The sequence below is a fragment of the Macaca mulatta genome, chromosome 4, assembly GCF_049350105.2.
Source record: "Macaca mulatta isolate MMU2019108-1 chromosome 4, T2T-MMU8v2.0, whole genome shotgun sequence".
Taxonomy (NCBI): Eukaryota; Metazoa; Chordata; class Mammalia; order Primates; family Cercopithecidae; genus Macaca; species Macaca mulatta.
Window position 1 is genome coordinate 159,330,119 of NC_133409.1, and position 14,429 is coordinate 159,344,547.

A 14,429-nucleotide genomic window follows, 5' to 3' on the forward strand; every position below is an offset into this window, starting at 1 on the left:
GTTTTATCAAATATAGATGTTTGATTTGTTTGACTTCAAATCAAGCTCAGACAGCTAGGAAATGTGCTCATGGCTGATTTTCCCAAAATGTCTAAGAATTGAGACTTATTTCATTACTTTTTAGTGTTTCCTTCTACAAAGAGGAGAAGGAATTTGTTTGAAATCACTTCTCTGGCAGTTGTCTAGCTAGGATTTATTTATTTTTTTTTACTTTATCTCAGTGGTATGGATTTATACATAATTTCTTATCCATCAAAATATAAACTGTCTATAGAATACATAAAATAAATGTTTTAATTTATCAGTTGTGTCTAATAGTAGATAAGCATTTCCAAAAAGTATCAAAACAACTTTCTAAATATATTAAAAGTTACAAAAATACATATCTGATTTTGCAAAGAATGAAATGATAACATTGATTGGGATTGAATAGCATGTTAACCCTCTTAATTTTTGAGTAAAGCTCATAGAGTGAAGAATCTGTACCTAGAGAGAGAAGAGAATCCAAAATATGTATTTTCATAATGTTTTTCTCCCAGTTTGCTTCCAATGATATTAAAATTGCATGGAGATAGAAAATTCAGTCAGATTTAACTTCTGTTAAAAATTAGCCAGTGTGGGATTTATGCATGATTCATAATTTACTGTCATATAATTAGTGATGGAAAAAGACAATGAGCCTGGAACAGAAGAAAATCATCCTGCTGTTTTATGACTTTTTTTAGATAATGCTGAATAGTACATATGGTTTAGGTTAATTTTACCAATCTATTATATTGTAGTCCTAAAATGTGATTTATTTGAATATTTTGTCTCATTATCTTTAATCAAATTCTACTTTATGATAGTCAATTTGTCATGACCTCAATAAGCATAAGGCAAAAATAATAGTAGAGTTTTAATTTAGTGCTTAAAAAAATCAACACAGCTGAGAAGGGACTTCCTATCATTTATTTCACTGACAATTTAAATAGAGTTTGAAGAAATACTTTTGAGCAAACTTGTTGCATATATTATCTAAGATAATATAACATTGAAAAGATTTGCAAGTATCTTCAAAGATTGACCAATTTTTAGCTGACATCTCAACATTTGTAAAATGCTAGTGAAAAATGTTTGGCAAAATTGTGTTTTTAAAATTTTATTTAGAACAATTCTGTTTGGCTTTCTGTTGTGACTTAAAGGTGGCCTTTTACCTGTTGTGCTGCTTTGTCTAGAAGTATTTCTCTACTAACTGAGGTCATTTATTAGAATTCCTATTCTGGTGTCTTGAGAAAGTTGTGCCAGAACTCAGAAACTCAGAGCACTTCTTTAATATGCATTTGCATGTGTATAGATAAATAATATATAGATACTTAAATTACAAGAATGTAAAATAAATTACATTAAACGATAGTAGCTTTTGCAATTATTTTCAAGTTCAAAATTTTGAGTTTCAGGAAGAATTAGGAGAGAAAAAAGTAAGAAAAGAAATCTTTCCGTGGCCATCTTGAAAGTGTTTTGATAAGCCCAGAGTGACTTCATACTCAGTAGTGAAAAACTGAAGGCTTTTCCTCTAAGATCAGGAACACTCTCACCACTTGTATTCAACATAATATGGAAGGTCTTAGCTAGAGAAATTAGGCAAGAAAAATAAAAGGCATCCAAACTGGAAAGGAAGTAGTAAAATCATCTCTGTTACAGATGGCATGATCTTATATATAGAAAGCTCTAAAGACGCCACCAAAAAAGTTTGTTAAAACTAACGAATTCAATAAAGTTGCAAGATACAAAATCAACATACAAAAATCAGTTGCATTTTCACATGCTAACAATGAATTATTCAAAAAACTAGCCAGGCGAGGTGGCCGGCGCCTGTAGTCCCAGCTACTCGGGAGGCTGAGGCAGGAGAATGGCATAAACCTGGGAGGCAGAGCTTGCTTGCAGTGAGCTGAGATCCGGCCACTGCACTCCAGCCTGGGCGACAGAGCAAGGCTTTGTCTCAAAAAACAAGCAAACAAACAAAAAAACAATGAATTATTCAAAAAAAAGAAAACCCATTTACAATAGCATCAAAAAGAATAAAAATACTTAAGAATGCATTTAACCAAAGAGGTGAAAGATCTGTACACAAAAACTTTAAAACATTGATGTAAACATTCAAGAAACAATTAAATGGAAATACATGTTTCGTCCATGGATTGGAATAATCGATATTATTAAAGTGGCCACAGTACCCTAAGTGATTTACAGATTCAATGTAATCTTTAACAAAATTCCAATGAAACTTTTCTCAAAGGTAGAAAAAACAATCCTAAAATTTATATGAAACCTCAAAAGATCCTAAATAGCCAAAGCAACACTGAGAAGAACAAAACTGGAGGTATCACACTTCCTGATTTCAAAATATATTACAATGCAACAGTAATTAAAACAGTATGGCACTGGCATAAAAACAGACATACAGACCAATGGAACAGAATAGAAAACCGAGGAATAAGCACATTTACAGTCAGCTGATTTTTAACAAGGGTGTAAAGAACATACACTGGGGCAAGGATAGTCTTTTTAATAAATGATGTTGAGAAAACCAGATATTCACATGAAGAGAATGAAATTCGGCCCTTATCTTACCCCATATATAAAATCAACTTAAAAGTCATTAAAAATTTAAATGTAAGACTTTCAACTGTAAAACTTCGAGAAGAAAACACAAAGGAAAATCTTCTTGACATTGGTCTGGACAATGACTTTTTGGATATGACCTCAAAAACACAGCAACAAAAGCAAAAATAGAGAAGTGGGATTATATCAAACTGAAAAGCTTTTCCATGACAATAAAAAGATCAACAGAGTGAAGAGACAATATACAGAATGGGAGAAAAAATATTTGCAAGTCGTACATCTGATAAGGGATCAATAATCCAAAATAGATAAAGAACACAACCCAAAATAAAAAATAAGTTAATTTAAAAGTAGCCCAAATATTAAAAATGTGCAAAAGACCTGAATAAACACTTAATATTTTTCCAAAGAAGTCAACAGGTCTATGAAAAAGTGCTTATTGTTACGAATCATCAGGGAAATGTCAATCAAAACCACAATGAAATATTACCTCACACTAGTTAGAATGGCCATCAAAAAGACAAGAGATACGTGTTGGCGAAGAGGTGGAGAAAAGGGAACCCTTATACATTGTTGGTTAGTAGGAATGTAAATTGATACAGCTATTACAGAAACCAGTATGAAGGCTCTGAAACCCTGTCTCTACTAAAAATACGAAAAAAAAAAAAAAAAAAAAAAAAAAAAAAAGGCCGGGTGCGATGGTGGGTGCCTGTAGTCCCAACTACTTGGGAGGCTGAGGCAGAAGAATGGCATGAACCCAGGAGGCAGAGGTTGCAGTGAGCCGAGATCATGCCACTGTACTCCAGCCTGGGCAACAGAACGAGACTCCATATCTTAAAAAACAAAAACAAAAACAAAAAAAACACAACTTACCTTGTGAATCAGCAATCCTACTTCTGGCTATGTATAAAACATATGAAATATCTCGAAGGGATATCTGTATGCCCATGTTTATTACAGAATTATTCACAACAGCTGAGATATGGAAACAAACTAAGTGTCCATCAATGAATGAATGGAAAAAGAAAACAATTTAGATATATAGATATTTATAAAAATATTCAATGGAATATAATTCAGCCTTAAAATTAAGGAAATCTTGCCATTTGCAACAACATGGATGAGCCTGGAGGACATAATGCCAAGTAAAATGAGCCAGACACAGCAAGACAAATATTGTATTATCTCACGTATATGTGAAATCTAAAAAAGTTGAACTCATGAAAACAGAGCATCAAATGGTACTTGCCGGGCCCTGGAGATTGTGGGAAATGGAGAAATATCGGTTAAAGGGTACAACTGACTTAAACGTTTAAGTCAGGCATGATGAATAACCTCTGGAGATCCAATGTACAGCATGGTGAATATAGTTAATGATGCTGCATTGTACACTTGAAATTTGCTAAAAGAGTATGTCTTAAGTGTTCTCACACAAAAGATCACTGTATGAGGTGATAGATATGTTAGCTTCATTGTAGTCATCACTTTACAATGTGTACATATATTAAAACAGGTTTGTACCCCTCAATTTATACAACTTTCACTAGTCAATTATATGTCAATAAAGCTGGGGGAAAATGTGTTCTGATCAAAAAGACACAAAAAAATAACAATGAGAAGAGAAAGCTTGTGGTCATCTTTCTTAAGGCATAAAAGTTGGCCAGTTGGTCCCTGACTAGAAGCAGTCACTTGCTTATGTGGTCTGATTTAAGGGGTCTGTAAAAGCTTCTTCTCCACAGTTTACTGCTTCACTACTTGTAATGAATATTTGAGCACGCACTGAATGTGAGACATTGTCTTCCAATGGGTGAGATTTAAGACATGAAACTGTTTTTAAGGATATTAAATTGTAAAGAAATTAATAAGATAACAGAATTTTCAAAATTTAATTTCCCTAAGATTTTTTTTTCTTTTTCATATGAAGTTATCGTTTAAGAAAATATCTGCCTAAAACTTTAGGATAGAAGCTGAGACTTTGTAGCAAAGATTAATAAATAAGCCAAGCAATAATTAGAAATAGGTGAGAATTTGAATATGGGTGAAGAGAGGACCAAAACAGCAGAGTATCACAGGTTCAAGGACTTTCATCAAATCAAAAATTTAATTGAACTTGCCCATATTTCTTGAATAAAAAAGTCACCATCTCATTAAATTTTGAAGTCTGCTATGTGTTCTTATTTTTTTGCAAGCTTTATACATATGCATATGGTGTGTAAATTCAAAAATAAGTTGTATTTCTGTGATGCACAAGTCATGAACTGAATTGTTTTAGTAGAGAGAGGACTCAGAACTATAGATAAGGTGATCATGGGTATACAAGCCTGCTTGAGAATTCATAGAAAACTTGGAGAGACATTGAACTCCCAGAGTACCTGGAATGTGACATTATTTGCTCTTAATTATCAGGCAGATTACAGTTTATATTTGGGTTGTTATATAGTTACTAAGATACTTAAATACTATACTCTCTATTGGATATTTCACATATATTATCACTATATTTTATTTTACTTTAAGTTCTGGGATACATGTGCAGAACATGCAGGTTTGTTACGTAGGTATACATGTGCCGTGGTGGTTTGCTGCACCCATCAACCCGTCATCTAAGTTGTAAGCTCTGCATGAATTAGGTATTTGTCCTAATGCTGTCCTTCCACTTGCCTCTCACCCCCCCAACTGGCCCTAGTGTGTGTTGTTCCCCTCCCTGTGTCTATGTGTTCTCATTTTTCAGCTCCCAATTATGAGTGAGAACATGTGGTGTTTGGTTCTCTCTTCCTGTTACCACTTTTAATGTTTACAATAACTTTATGAAATACTTTGTTGCCCCTTTTTAGACAGAATTCAAAAAAGTTAACACTTCTTCAAAATTACACAGCTACTGACTCATGTTGGAACCAGATCTGATTTCCAAGCTATTCTTCCCTCTGAACAAAATATATGTATTTGCTGAGAGATAAATAAGTACTTTACTTTGTAATGTATACACAGAAGTGGATTAGATTTAAAAATATACAGTGGCCGGGCGTGGTGGCTCATGCCTGTAATCCCAGCACTTTGGGAGGCCAAGGTGGGCGGATCATGAGGTCAGGAGATCAAGACCATCCTGGCTAACACGGTGAAACCCTGTTTCTACTAAAAATACAAAAAATTAGCAGGGCGTGGTGGTGGGCGCCTGTAGTCCCAGCTACTTGGGAGGCTGAGGCAGCAGAATGGCGTGAACCCGGGAGGCGGAGCTTGCAGTGAGCTGAGATCCGGCCACTGCACTCCAGCCTGGGTGACAGAGCAAGACTCCGTCTCAAAAAAATAAATAAATAAATAAATAAAATAAAAACATACAGTAAAATGTCTTGTGTAGGGCTAGTAGGAAAGCACGCGCTGGCACTGGAAGCGTCTTATTATGGGGGGTTTACCTGATACCTAGTGAAAGGCATGAAGTCTTGGAGTTGTGTAACATGGGGAGTGATGGGCAAAAGAGAGTCATGAGGCCTTCCGGACCTGAAAATTCAGGAGGAAGGACATTCGAATTCAATTCATAATTTTGCCTAGGACTCAACTCTGCCTAGGTCTTCCAGTTTATGGCTTAATGTCTTCTCTCGTGAAAGGATTGACAAACTGGGTGACCTTCTTGAGAAGTCCTCAGTTGGATTCACAGTGGGGGATGTGAACCATAAAGCATACAGATGATTTTATAAAAATCTTGTATTTTTTCTCCAAACTGACACAAAGGTCTGGGGTGCAAAGGTCAGCCTTTATTGTTGCAGTGAAAATGCTCCTATTTATTTTTCAATTAGTTGGCTAGGAGACTTCAGGTCGTGATGAATGATTACCCTTGAAAAGCAGCAGCCTTCCAGGCTCCAGACTGTCGGGCCTGAGCTCATCAGATGGACATGCCTTGGAGGTGATGTTTAAAGGGCAGGGTCGTGACTGCTCACAGACCCTTACAAAGCCTCATGGCTTTTCAGCTGAGTGTTGGTTTCACTGGACAGTGAGAAAGGAATATGCTTTGCGACTTTTCCATAGTCTGTTTCCAGGGATCTATCTTTGGAGAAGAAAGAAAAGATATGGAAGGAAGAGGCTGCGTATAAAACGATTGGAAATTTGTTCAAAATTAATTTGAAGGGCTAATTAAATTTAATTGGATAAGTTGCCAGACCTGAATCAAAATGAGCTTTTTTTTTTTTTTTTTCCTTCTACTTCTCTCTGAACCTCCTCAGAGATTCTTCCCAACACTTTGGACTCATCTTGGCCATTGCAGCTCCTATGGTTGAATATAATTTAATACTATGTTCCCTTAGGCAGCCAGTCTCTGGGTTAAGCAACGCTGTAGCCAAAGAATTATAAAATTATAATGAAGGGACCTTGGGAGGTCATCCTTTCACTTTTACCTAAACCATTGCAAAACGGATTATATGTTGCTTTTAAATTCAATCAAATCTTATCAGATGCTGGCTTCCTCTGATTGTCCAATTTGTAAAGCAACTGCCTTGACCATCCTATCACCTAGGAATATATTTAATGTGTTTATGTCATTATCTTCGTACCTGCTACTTATTTGCCCGTGCACTTTTTGTATGTTTTCAATAGTGAAGGCTCTCTATAAGGCATGGATTATAATTTTCATTTCTTCTGCGTGACACATAGTGAAGCATTTTTTAAAATATAAACATTTCTTTTATATATCTCTACAGAGTGATAATTTGGGAAAATAATTACCTTAGTGATTCAGTTCTTGCCATAATGCTACGTAACAAATCATCCTGAAATTCAAAGACTAAAAACGATAATCATTTATTCCCAGTCCCCCAGCTGCAATGCATATGGGGATTGGCCAGTCTATCAAGGATTGGCCAGGCTGGCCTCCACTCTACTGTTTGGGATCAGGTTTGTTCCTGATGTCCCTCCTGTTCCTTAGACCAGCAGGTGAACCTGGGCATGTTCTCCTCATAGTGGTGGCAGAATCATAAGAGGTCAAACCAAATTATTCAAGCACATTACCCCAGCATGTTATTGTAAACATGTTTAAACATATGGAAAAGAGGAAGCAACTGGACAATGAGCACCCATATAGGTACTACAATTATTGATTCCACTATTAATATTTTGCTAGACCTGCTTTATTACTTGTATATCCATCCAACCCTCTTCTCTCTATACATCCATTAGTTCATCTTATTTTTCTATATGTCAAAGTAAGTTCCAGATAGCAGTATATTTCACACGTAACTTGTGAAAATGCATATCATTATCAACTGTTTCATATTTGCTTACATTTTGGGTACAATTTATATACAGTGACAAGCACAAATATTAAGCATACTATTCTATGAGTTTTAATAAATGTAGATGCTAGTGTTAGTGTAACATTTTCCTGTCAAGTTACAGAGTGTCCCTGATGCCCACAGAAAATTCCCCCATGATACTTCACAGTATGTTCTTGTCTCTCGAGTCTAGAGGCAACCACTGTTCTGATTTTGTTTATATAGTACAATTTAGCTGTTTTAGAACTTCATATGTATGGGTTCAGACATAGGAAATCAAATGTGTTAGGTTTGTTTTATTGAGCATCATTTTTTTAAGCATTCTTGTATATTTGTACAATCAATAGTTTCTTTTTGTTTCTGTGTAATATTAAATTGTATGAATATACCAGTGTGTTTACCCATTCTCTGTTGGTGGATGCCTAAGCTCTTTACTGTTTTTAAAACAAAACTGTTATGTTCATTCTCATGTATATCTTTTTTGTGAACTTAAGCTTGCTTTCTTTTGAATAAATACACAAGAGTAGAAACCTGGTATTTTTATGTTATGGTTTAAAATATTTCCACAAATTCTTTGACACACTTTTCTTCAAAGGCAAGAGCCTAATTCTACTCAAGTGCAGGCAGGACTTAGATCCCTGCTTTTAACAAATAAGGAAAGAAGTGATGGTGCACAGTGTTATAGTCAGTTCAGGTTGCTATAACAGAATCCCATAGCCTGGGTAGCTTACAAGCAACAGCAATTTATTTCTCACAGTCTGGAGGCTGAACATTGAAGATCAGGGTGCCAGCATGCTCTACTTCCGGTGCAGCCTCTCTTCCACATTGCAGACTGCCCGCTGTGCCTTGTATCCTCACATGGCGGAAAGAGCAAGACAGTTCTTTGGGATCTCCTTTTTTTATTTATTTCTTTATTTAATTTTTAAAAATGTTACTTTAAATTCTGGGATACATGTGCAGAACGTGCAGGTTTGTTACCTGGGTATACATATGCTATGGTGATTTGCTGCACCTATCAGCCCATGATCTAGGCTTTAAGCCCCACATGCATTAGGTATTTGTCCTAATACTCTCCCTCCCCTAGCATGCCCCCCCAACCCCAAATAGGCCCTAGTGTGTGAAGTTCCCCTCCCCGTGTCCATGTGTTCTCATTGTTCAGCTCCTGCTTATGAGTGAGAACATGTGGTGTTTGGTTTTCTGTTCCTGTGTTTGTTTGCAGAGGCTGATGGTTTCCAGCTTCATCCATGTTCCTGCAAAGGACATGAATTCATTCTTTGTTATGGCCACATAGTATTCCATGGGTATGTGTGCCACATTTTCTTTATCCAGTCTATCATTGATGGCCATTTGTGTTGGTTCCAAGTCTTTGCTGTTGTGAATAGTGCTGCAGTAAACATACATATGCATGTGTCTTTGTAGTAGAATGATTTATAATCCTTTGGGTATATGCCCAGTAATGGGAGGGCTGGGTCAAATGGTATTTCTGGCTCTGGATCCTTGAGGAATTGCCACATTGTCTTCCACAGTGGTTGAACTAATTTACAGTCCCACCAACGTGTAAAAGTGTTCCTATTTCTCCACAGCCTCATTAGAATCTGGGATCTAATAAAACTACAGAGCTTCTGCACAGCAAAAGAAACTATCATCAGAGTGAATAGGCAACCAACAGAATGGGAGAAAAATTTTGCAATTTACCTATCTGACAAAGGTCTAATATCCAGAATCCACAAGGAATTCAAACAAATTTACAAGAAAAAAAACTATCAAAAAGTGGGTAAAGGATATGAACAGACATTTCTTAAAAGAAGTCATGTATATAACCAACAAACATGAAAAAAGCTCATCATTACTAGTCATTCAGACAAAGGGCTAATATCCAGAACCTACAAAGAACTCAAACAAATTTACAAGAAAAAAACAAACAACCCCATCAAAAAGTGGGCAAAGGATATGAATAGACATTTCTCAAAAGAGGACATTCATACAACCAACAGACACATGAAAAAATGCTCATCATCACTGGCCATCAGAGATATGCAAATCAAAACCACAATGAGATACCATCTCACACCAGTTAGAATGGCGATCATTAAAAAGTCAGGAAACAACAGGTGCTGGAGAGGATGTGGAGAAATAGGAACACTTTTACACTGTTGGGATTGTAAACTAGTTCAACCATTATGGAAAACAGTATGGCGATTCCTCAAGGATCTAGAACTAGATGTACCATATGACCCAGCCATCCCATTACTGGGTATATACCCAAAGGATTATAAATCATGCTGCTATAAAGACACATGCACACATATGTTTATTGCAGCACTATTCACAATAGCAAAGACTTGGAATCAACCCAAATGTCCATCAGTGACAGACTGGATTAAGAAAATGTGGCACATATACACCATGGAATACTATGCAGCCATAAAAAAGGATGAGTTTGTGTCCTTTGTAGGGACATAGATGCAGCTGGAAACCATCATTCTCAGCAAACTATTGCAAGAACAGAAAACCAAACACCACATGTTCTCACTCATAGGTGGGAATTGAACAATGAGAACACTTGGACACAGAAAGGGGAACATCACACACTGGGGCCTATCACGGGGAGGGGGGAGGGATTGCATTGGGAGTTATACCTGATGTAAATGATGAGTTGATGGGTGCTGACGAGTTGATGGGTGCAGCACAGCAACATGGCACAAGTATACATATGTAACAAACCACGTTATGCACATGTACCCTAGAACTTAAAGTATAATAAAAAAAAATGCACATCAAAACCACAATGAGATACTATCTCATGGCAGTTAGAATAGTGATGATTAAAAAGTCTGGAGTCTCCTTTGATAAGAGCAGTAGTCCTATACTTGGAGGCTATGCTCCTGAGACCCAATTTTCACCCTAAGGCCCCATCTCCTTATGCCATAACATTGGGAGTTAGGATTTCAACCTATAAATATTGGCGAGGGATGCAAACATTGTTCAGTGTTAAAGTTATAAAAAGCCTTGTGACTTTCTCAGTGCTTGCTCTCTCTCTTGGATCCCTCACCCTAGGTAAAGCCAGGTGAAATATTGTAAGGACACTCAAGTAGCCCTATGAAGAAGAATGTGTGGTGAGAAAACTAGTTCTCCTCCTAATCACCTGCCTTTAATTGAGCCATATTGAGTGAGCTGTCTTGGAAATAGTTACTCCAGCCCTGTCAGGCCTGTAGATGACAGAAACTGAAGTTCACACCTGACTGAAACTTTCTAAGACCAGCTGAGCTGCTCCTGAATTTCTGACACATAAAGTCTGTGTGAGATAATACATAGTTATTGTCCTTTTAGTTTTAAGCCATTAGATTGTGGGTAGTTTTATGCAGCAGTAAATAACCTAGATTCTGTTACTTGTGGGTTCCGGCTTACCCTTGTTCTCCTCCGCTTTATATTCATCTTCCCTTCCTGGTCATCTGCCTCATGGACTTCAGCTAGAAGACAAAAGTGTTACACAGACTGGTCAACCAGCTCCCATAATTGCTTATGGCCAAATTGTGTTAAGAGTTCTGCCTCTTTACTTGTACTCTGACTGACAAAGAATTTGTCAGTAAGAATTGGCTTGGGGGGAAGAATCTTAAGCATAATTCTATGAGCTATTTCTAGATTGCTTGAAATTGGTCCTCTGATCAGATGAAGTTTAGACATTGTTGACTCTATTTCCAGTAACAAAGGGGATCTGCTGGCCCTAGGAATTCAGTGGCAATTAATTTATGGAAATTATTATTGCTTGTAGACATAATAAAAAACCTGTTGAAAACAAGTATCTGCGTCATCATGTATTTGCTGTTACAGAACATTTTTGTATGTGAAAATGGAGTTTGATAGGCTAAGTTGGTTGTTCTAAATATGCTGGAAAATTTAGGGAAAGTGATGAACTTGTTGCAGTGTTTTTAGCTCCCAGATCAATGTCTACTGTAAGAGAGGTGACAGCTTCTGTGACTGCCCTTAAAACCAAACCAAACCTTAGCCTCTACAGCTGCAGAGCTAAAGATTTTGAAAATCAAATCCAAAGTCTGTTTCTACAAATGGGTTTATATCACACAAATTGAATTCCCAACTTCTCAGTGTCTCTTTTGGGAGAGTTGGAGCATTAAGTAACAACCATTTTGTTGTTGTTACTGGAAGAAACCTTCCATTCTTGCCTGAGAAAATTAATGAATTCTTGTCTACAAGGATAACCTCCCCCGTTGGTAGTTGCCTTGTGTGAGATACTGCTGATTCTTCTCAGTACCTACCTTCCTTTCCTCTTCTTGCTTAGAGGCCTACATGTAGACTCAAGTCCAACATGGACTAGAGGGTGAGATAAAACAGTGTAAGTAGTAGTATACACACCAAAAGAATTACATGGTTTTCCCCATTTATATCAACAAAACCTGGGGAATATGCATATGAGCGGATCTTAAGGAATTGAGACTCATTTTTTTAAACATTTTTTGTGCGTAATATATTTTAATACAATTGCTTTTTGTGTTAAGTCTTGAAACTTTAAGAAATTCATTTATTAGTTGTAATTGTTTGAGCCAGTTCACACCCCAGAGCTCCTTGAGTTAAGGAGAGGCTGGGTTCCACTGAGGAAAGACCTTACTAATTGCCAAAAATATTTACTGTTTATCTTCCTCCTAGCCTTTCACAAAAGGACCTATTGTTACTTGTCAGGGTGAAGGGGAAACAATCTTAATTTTTCAGCCATTACTAAACATTACTGTGATATGTTAGTTACAGTAGTAGCTTACAGAGGTCCAGTGACCATTGGAGTTTTGACTTGGGTCCATTTCAAAAAGCAGGTCCAGTGGGTTCCCCAATCCACGTTGTGATTTTATTTTTGTCTGCAGTTCTAGAATGTGTAATTGGAATAGTCATACTCAGCCACTGGTAGGTTCCCCACATTCATTCCATGATACATGGAATAAAAAAGAATTCCAATTGTGGTAGAAAAGGCCACATGGAAACAACTAGAACTGCCTCGACTTTTGAAAAGAGTAAAACTAAAATAAAACCACATTTCTGGAGGAATTGCAGATTGCAGAGATTATGTCAGCATCAGGAAACAGTAGTGGCGATCCCAGCCACGTCCCCATCAACTCACGCACTTGGCCTGTGCAGAAGACAGGCTGATCTTAGAGAACAAGAGGGGCTTGTTTTATACTTACTCAGGTAGTAACGGCAATTACAGCTGCTGTTCCAGATGTGGTTTCATTACTGAATCAAAGCAACATATCCCACATCCTTCTGCATCTGGTATGGAGCTGTTGAGCCAATGAATGCTTTTCTGTCTATATTTGTTAGTAAAGACTATAGGAAGTGAGGAGGGTTCCAGGGCTATCTTAACTCTTCAGTTCTGTGCCGTATCTACTACTTGGGACAATTGTTACTTTTCTATGCCATAAGATATAGGTTGGGCCATTATATTATGTTGTTGTTATTTTCTTATAGGACACAATAAGCAGTAAGTGCCAGTTATTCTAGATACTTGCATTGCCAGAGGATGGGAAATAAATCAAACAAAAAGTCTGGTGCCTACCATCTTGGTGAAATTTCTGAAAGGCCCAGTGGTTTTAGGTATGCCATGATATTCCTTCCAACGTGAAGAATAAGTTGCTGCATCCAGCCTTTCCTATGATCTAGAAAGAGATACAATTCTTACTGGAACTCTTTGGTTTTTGGAGGTAAATGTATTCTTCCTTTGGGCATGTAACTCAGACTCATTTCACAGATGGAGAATGAGGATTTTGAAAGAAACTCATGCATGCTTGGAGGATAACTAATTTCCTTTTGAGAACTAATTTCTGGTTTACAACATTGCTTTGGCAGAGACTTGATATTTAATTATGGATTACCAAGTTACCAGGCACCTCAGTTGTGCATTAAAAACTGGATGTCATCTGGTCCACCAAGACAAAACAGTATGCATGCAGCACTCCATCAACAAATAGAAATGGTATATGTGAGATCAAGTTCAAACTGGGGAGGCCAGAAAAGGGGCAGGAAGGCATAAGTAAGTTGAAGGAAGAAGTGGCCCAGATTCTGGTGACACCTACTCTTGCTTCATTATCTTCTTTCTCCCAGTTCAAACCTGTGTTCTCATGGGGAGCATCCTGTGAGCAACTGAGTGAGAATAAGAAGGCTCCAGCATCATCAGCATTGTTTTCAGATGGTTCTGCGTGATAAGCAGGCGTTACTTGAAAGTGGGCAGCTACAACACTATATTTTCACATTAGAACAATCTGGAGGGACACTGGTGAAGGGATAACCTCCCAGTGGGAAGAACTTCAAACAGTGTACTCAGTCTTTGAGGTCTCAGAAGAGGATCCATCTTTGTCTTTTCCTAGCTTTTGTTTGCTGGCAATGCTTGTCATTCCTTGGTTTGTAGTCACATCATTTTAATCTCTGACTCCATTATCAAATGGCCTTCTCCATTGTGTCTCTGTGTCTATATTTCCTTCTTATGAAGGCAACAATTATATTGGATATAGGGCCCATCCTAATCTAGTATGACCTCATCTTAACTGGATTCCTTCTGCAAATAAC